Source organism: Cinclus cinclus, chromosome 4, assembly GCF_963662255.1.
Source record: "Cinclus cinclus chromosome 4, bCinCin1.1, whole genome shotgun sequence".
NCBI classification, from domain to species: Eukaryota; Metazoa; Chordata; class Aves; order Passeriformes; family Cinclidae; genus Cinclus; species Cinclus cinclus.
The window spans coordinates 43,473,400-43,480,766 of NC_085049.1; positions in this window are offsets into that span (position 1 = coordinate 43,473,400).

Consider the following 7,367-nt stretch of genomic DNA (forward strand, 5'->3'; position numbering starts at 1 on the left):
CCAAACTATTAGTTCACTTCTACTTGAGAAAATAAATGTACAATATTTTTTAAAGTTCTCTAAATATTTGGTGCCATGTTGTCTGTAACCATTTGACTGCTTAGTATATGGAAGTTCTGCACTCCAGCTTGTCAGAATTAATGTAAAAATTCATTTTTTGGAGTACAGCATTTTCAGACTTTCCCTGAAATCTTGTTGCTCACCACAACCATGGGTACTTAAAACAGCTTCTTAATCTTATTTGCAGGTATATTTTTTTAAAAGGTTAAAAATCTGGTATGAGAAGAATTTGTGGACAGTAAGTAGACTGGATAGTATTATGCCTCAGTAATAACTGAATAGTGGAAAATAAGGTACCAGTCTAGATCTTGAAAAGGAACCACTCCCACTGCTGCCTTACAATTAAGGTACCAAACTTCGATGGAAAATTTAGTAAGACTCTTATTTTCCAGCATCAATAGTTACTACTTTCAGTACTGCATGATTGGGATGCAGAGATGCAGAGTGAAACATTTTGCTCCAGAATACATAGGAGAAACAGAACAGGACAACAAAACTTCTGGAAACATCCCTTTGTTTGGATACTACAGATGTACATACTTGTTTCAGATGAGCATGCAAATATTACAGAACTCGTTACTTCCTTGTGGAAACCTGGCCGTGGATGTTCAGTGGAGTCCAATAGCACTTCTCATTGCTGCATTACACCTGTAAGAGCTGGACCAGCTATATTTGGAATTTTCCATAATTATTGGTGGAACATATAGGTGTAAACTAAACATCAACCAGTGATAGCATCTGGTAGTTTTGTGATGCTCATTCCTTGCTTATCTGTCCAGGTCACAACACAAAACATTTTAATTTCTTCTTTAGAAAATACTTGGAGAGAAACTTAGGAAATTTATAAATGACTGTTTCATTTTAAAAGAAAAGGAAATTTGCTTGCCTTGATGTCCAAGACCTGCATTCCAGTGTTCTTGGTGAGAATCAAAAAAGGGAATTCAAGCATTTTTACACTCATGTGAGCAGCTTCTGTCTTTGTCACTCAAAAAATCTAGCTATGCAAAAGGAGTGCAACAGTTTGTCATACATGTTTCCTTGGCATTCTTAACAATTTTTAAATCCTGGAATTATGTCTAACTGGAATGTTTTAGTGCCTGCTTGTACATTTGTTCATTCACATCCACAGTCTCACTGAGTATCAATCAGTAAAACACATGAATAAATGTTTAAAGAACTGGGCTCCCTAGATGTGCGTGAACTATTTTGTTTCCAACATTATAACATGTCGTTTTGAAGTTCTTAATCTTGAAAGAAATCAAATTCTCGGTGGAATATGTAATTTTCAACTTCCTTATACTGAAGCAGTCTGAAAAAGAAAGTTAATTGTAGTAAAAGTATAGTCTGTATGTTGAAATATGTGCACAATTCTTTCACATATTTGAAAAATTTTAATTATATTTTATGTTCATTTTTAACATTGCTGGCTTTAGTCTTGCTGAATGCATCAGTAATCTTAATCATGTTAAAATTTCTTTTTCTAAAGCAATTTTAACAAAGCAGTAGCTAAGGAACTTGAAGTAATCAGTTCATAATCTTCTGATTACATTATTATGAAGCAATTAATTTTTCAAGTCAAAGCGTAGTGTATGGTACCATCAACTTTTTGCTCAAACTAAGTGTCCTGATGCTATGAATCTTGCTACTGATTTGCCAAAATAAGTAATAGAAAGTAATATATGGTTCTTCTTCCTGAAGCTGGTTTACTGGTTTGGGGGGTTTAGCTGAATATATTAATTATCTGTTACTTGAACAAACCTGTCTTCATATGAATTGTGTAAATGCATGAGTGAACAGTTTATTGACATAAATACATCATCAACCACTTATTGTACAGTGTGTACTTCTGCCTTTTCATAATTTAATTTTCTGTTAATTTCAGGGTTGCCTTACAAGGTTTATTTCCTTGTAAGCACAATAGAGAGCCTGAAACATGAAATTGCAAATTGCGCCTCAGTTTGCATTATCCAGCTCTTCAGAAAATGTGCCCTGCACAGCAGAATCACTAGCATAGACAGTATGGTAGAGCCACTAATTCTTCTAATGTTTTTTAACTACTTGTTTGATATGTGTTCTGAACTACATTAGTTCTTTTAACGGTGGTGAAATTCCTAGTCTCTGCTCAGTATGAAATTGTCCACTGGTAGAACTCATTAAGTTCTAATGTAGTCAATCACTATGGAAATGGTAATTATAGAACAGTTCTGGATAGTCCTGAGCAGAACCGGGGAAAACAGAAGAGTTGTTGGCTTGGAAGAAGGGAGTTTTGGAAGAAGGGGGAAGTAAGTCTTTGGTGATCTACAGGCTGTTCCAGAAGATCAATATTCACTCTGTGTGTGGTGAAAGGATTATAGATTAATAATATAAACTGTAGTTGAAACAAAAAAATCCAGCCCACAACTTTGGAGAAACCTTTCTAATGGTAAAGAGAGGCAAATGCCAAAACAGACTGTCCTGAGGACAGCACTACCGTTTGAAGAGGGTTTATTAGGAACTGGTTAACTAGTGGGAGCTCGTGTGACTGATTCTGCCGTTGGCAAGGCTTCACGACCTTCTATTTTTCTGTGCCCTAAACAGCTTTAATTTTTTTATCAGTCGCCAAAAATGTGGTGGGGTAGCATCCCTCAGTGGAATTTGCTATTTTGTCGCTGGTACCAGCTCAGGCAGCAGTAGTTGTAGGTGCACATCTATTGGAGAGCTTTGCTGCCTGTGAGCAGGTAGGGCCGTCGGCGGCAGGTTGAGCTGCTGGCGTGCTGCAAACAGGGACACGGCGCAGTTCTTAAAACTGATCCTGGACACTCCCACAAGTGTAGAATGAACGCCGTCTACCCCGGCCGCCGCAGCCTCTCCATCCAGGTGTGGGTTATGTGGAATATGTCCCCCAGCTCTGGGACGTATTTTCCCCAGTAGCTGCTTTAAGGAACTGAGGCAGATTAATTTTAATGGGAATCTACTGAAGCGCATCACCAGCTCTTGTCAGCTCCCCCTGTGCCAGGGGCTGCTGCCGCATCCCGGAGCACGTTTACGCGGAATGATGCGGAGTCTGTGCCTGCGGGGCGCGGGGCCGGCGCCAGGACTCGGGAGGTCGTGGGGAGGACGCGGACGCGGAGCAGCGCCTCCTTCGCCCCCGCCGCCTCCCCGCTGCCCCGGTCCCGGCGCCGTGTGCGTGAGGCGGGCAGAGGCGGCCGGCTCCGCATGGCGGCGGCCGCGCGGGACGGGCGGGAGAAGCCTCGGCGGGGCCGGGCGGGGTCCCCGCAGCCGGAGGGGCCCGCCGCCGTCCCGGGCCCCGCGCTCGGCGGCCGCCGCCGCCCGGCCCCGCCGCGGCCCCGCCACGTCCGCACCATCTTCGAGGCGCCGCCGCCGCCGGAGCCCCCGCACCGCTTCGGGCCGGCGGCGGCGGGAGCGTGGTGCGACCTGTGCTGCCGCTTCGTCCTCTCGCAGGGCCTGCGCTGCGCGGGTGAGCGGCTCCGGCGGGGAGCGGGGCCGGGAGCGGCGGGGCCGGGGGGACGGGACACCCGCACAAAACCGAGGGGCGCGGGCCAGGTCAGGCGCGTCCCGAGGGACGCGCTCCTCGCCCAGCCCCGACGGGAGCCGGGGATTCACCATGTGAGGAGATGGAGCACGACGGCTGCCGAGCGGGGGCCCAATGGCCGGGACTACGGCCCGGCGTGGGGGTGGATGCAGCGTGGTCCAGGTAAAAGTGCTCCGTCCCCACCCGGCAGGAAGGGAACGCGTGTCGCAGGGCGTGGGGAGTGCTGCCCTCAGGGATTCGTGTGTGCTCCCTGAGCTCTGCTCCCTGGCCATCAGGGTCAAGCCCAAGGCAAGGCTCTGTTAGTGTGTCGCCTGTCCCGTGTACACAGCATGTACATACATGTCCTTTCACTCTCTGGGCTCTGGTTCTTAGTAGGCAAAGGTGTGTTTTCCTTTTCCTGCATAGAAAGCTCCTCTCCTCCTTTGCACCCCTTTCATTACTGCTGCCACACTCAAACACAGTGATTTCATCCACCTTCTAGCTCCTGTCCTTTACAGCAGGACGACATACATGCTCTAGTGCTAGTGAAGAGTCCTCTTTGGCCATTTCTTGATGGATTGAAAAGGCTTTGGCCCCGTTTGGGCTTCATGGTAACCTCGAGGGTAATTTCAGCATAGAACTCCATGGGCGTGTTCACCTGGCTGGCTGATCCTCGGCCATGGCTGCAGTGCTGCTGCACTTCCCAGGACAATCCAATGCTATCCCTAGCGGTGTGACCTGTTCAGGTGTGTGGTTTGTGCTTGATTTACATTACTGAGCCTTTGTTTAACAGCTGATATTTGAAACCCAAGCTGGGAAAGACAGGTCAATCTTTTCCATATTTTTTTTCTGTCTTAAGGAGATATAATAACCTCGTACTGTCCCCTGATGATAAATATAATTTATGTTATGACACACTGTTCTCACAGTTACACTGACTTTCAGTAGCTCTATTTTTACAGTTATTCTTGGAATGGAAACACTTTGGCTGTAAAATAAAATACTTTTTGTTTATCATTTGCATTAGTGCACTGTTTCTTCTGACAGGATGTGTAGTGCACTGATGTGAAAATAGACCTTAGAAACAATTTTTTTTTTATGATCAAATGCTCCATGACAAGAACTTCAAGTGTCACATTGGATTATGTATCTTCCAGCAACATTTTCTCGGAATGATTACAGCTTACAGTGTTTTTCCTTCTCATCTGTGACAAGCTCCATTTTTACAAGGCATAGTACTTCAAGCTGCTCTCTTAAATTGCTGTTTAAGTGGCAGAGGAAACATTCAACTTTCATGATCTAGCATGAATATAATACTTAGAAGCTGTAAAATGCTATGGAGATGAATGGAAGCACCAGCTAAAGCACACAAGGGTTGCTGTGAGAACCTCTGTTCTTGTCCACTTGGCTGGCACAGCTGGTGAGCCAGACTGGTGAACAGATCTGGCTGATAAAGTGGCTGATGGCAACAGAGGCAGGGACTGGGTCAGAACAGCTCAGAGACCCGAAAGGAGTGTGTGACCAGCTGCCCTCCTGGCTCAGAGTCGCTAAATCCACTCAGGTCAGGCGTCAGTATACACCCAGAGTCACAGGCTCCTCTGGGAGCAAGTGAATATAGGAGAGAAAGACATCCCCTGCTTTGGGAAGGCAGCAGACATGACTGTGCTCAACAGCTAAAGTGTGTCTAGACTGGCCTTGAAAGCTGAATTGGATGCATCCACGACTACAGCTGAATTTGTGTCCTCTGTGGTGGCCTCTGTGAAAATGCCATGGTCTCCCTTGGGTATCCCTTGAAAAGCAGAGATTACAACAGAGGTTAGACCCTTGGGTATCCCTTGAAAAGCAGAGATTACAACAGAGGTTAGAAGTACCTTTCAAAGATCTTAATCTGCCTGGCAAGGTGTGACAGTGCTGAAAGTTTCCCAAATAAACCTGTATTTTCCAGAAGCCACTTAATGTAATCTAAAAAGTCAAATAAAACAGCACCTTCCAGATGGGCCTCTGCTAATAAATAATAATCTATGTACTAAATTCTCATGATTCTGAGTCACAAAGACATAAATACTATATTTATTTAAACTACCCTCTCTCAGTTCTCACCAGATCATTGCCATTAGACATGATCCAAGTCAGACATGGTGAATGTAGTGACAAGGATAAAAAGGCATGAGAAATTTCCTCTGGGATAGGAAAGCAGTCAAGGGGCACATCAAAGGAGTAATTTGAAAGTATTTAGATGCAGACTTTTTTTCTGAAAGAAGAGTGTTTGACTTCTCTATGGGAATGGGGGTTTCTTTGAGTATCTCTGTCCTGTCTTCCCCACAGTGTATACAAAAAATTCTTGAGCTGAGCTTCAGTTGAGGTTAGGCTTTACTCTTTCCATTTCTCGGTGGGTCTGTGATTGTCTTAGGGGTTTTGTACATTCCTTGATGTACCTCATAAAGTGAGGTTGAATCCCTGAACTACCAAGAAAGGGTCTTTCTGCCTTTTGTGAGATTTTTGTTTGGAATTCACAAGTTTTCAGGCTTCTGATAGGAATTGAAAAAACACTTCCATTTTATTCAGGGAAGAGAGATCAGAACAGAAGAAAAAAAGTCAAGATTAATGATTGTCCATTTCAATGCAGTGCACAAGGTGCACATTATTCAAGCAACTTACTTTTTGAAAAGAAGTAAGGCAGTGCTGACATTCCTGGACCCCAGCCCAGGAAGAAAGCCAAGTGTAATAAAATGCCTCTGAAAAGGATAGTTTGTAGTATCCGACTTCTTGCTGTTGTTTTGGATTCCTTTTCAAGAGAGGCTAAATTGGTTTAGCAGTAGAGGTTTGCTCTGCTAGTCACCTTTTCACCTCCATTATTTGGGGTGAAAACCTGGTGCAGAAACAGAATTCCATTGCCTGGCCTGACTTCTCCGCACAAAGTTGTTTGAAACAGAAGAAGTTGGGATTATTCCAGTCTATATAATGGAATGGTGTACAGTAAAGAGCAGGTTTTGTTTTCTAGCATGGTGTTTTTCTCTTAGTCTGAAGGTAGTCTGGAGTGAAAATTTTCACTTTCTTGTATCTTATTGATGGTGTGTAGCATTATGTAGTGTAAGAGGTTGTTGCATTGTATCAACATGTTTTTCAGCATTTGAAAAATGGGGTGTTTATCATGGTTTTGGATGAAAGTCTCTACTGCCATGTGGACCACTTGTTCTGGACTTCCTAGTTAATTTCTGTAACTTTTCTTTTTCCTTGCATTTTACACTTTGCCATTGAACCAGATGAAACCAAATGAAACCTTTCTAGAAGTTTTATTCTTTACTTAAGAGAATATAGAGAAATTACATGTCCTATATGACTTTCACTTCAAGCTTTCTAAAGATATTTAAGCAGATGCTTTCAAGGTACCATGAAAACCAGGTGACTCCTTCTCTGGATTTAGTGATGGGACACAGTCTCTTCTCTACATCTTTTGTTTTACCAGTTTTTCAGTCTTTGTTTCTTGAGCAAGCATTCCTTATGAAGTATATAGCACAGTGTCAAAGTCTGTTTGTCAGGGCCTTCTCTTTGTTTTTTCTCTGCTGAAATGGGTATTTTGGTGGGAGCCTTGTTCAATTTCTAATATGTTTTTATATTGGTTCTGAATATTCAGTAGCAGATTCCTGCTTTAGTGCAGTTTAAGAAGAGAGGTGTTATGTTTCAACTTGTAGTATAGCTCTTACTACAAGAATTTTTAAATATCTCTAAAAACAAACAAAAAGGGGGATATATTATCTAAATGCCTACTAATTGTCAGGAGTAGCAAGAAATATGT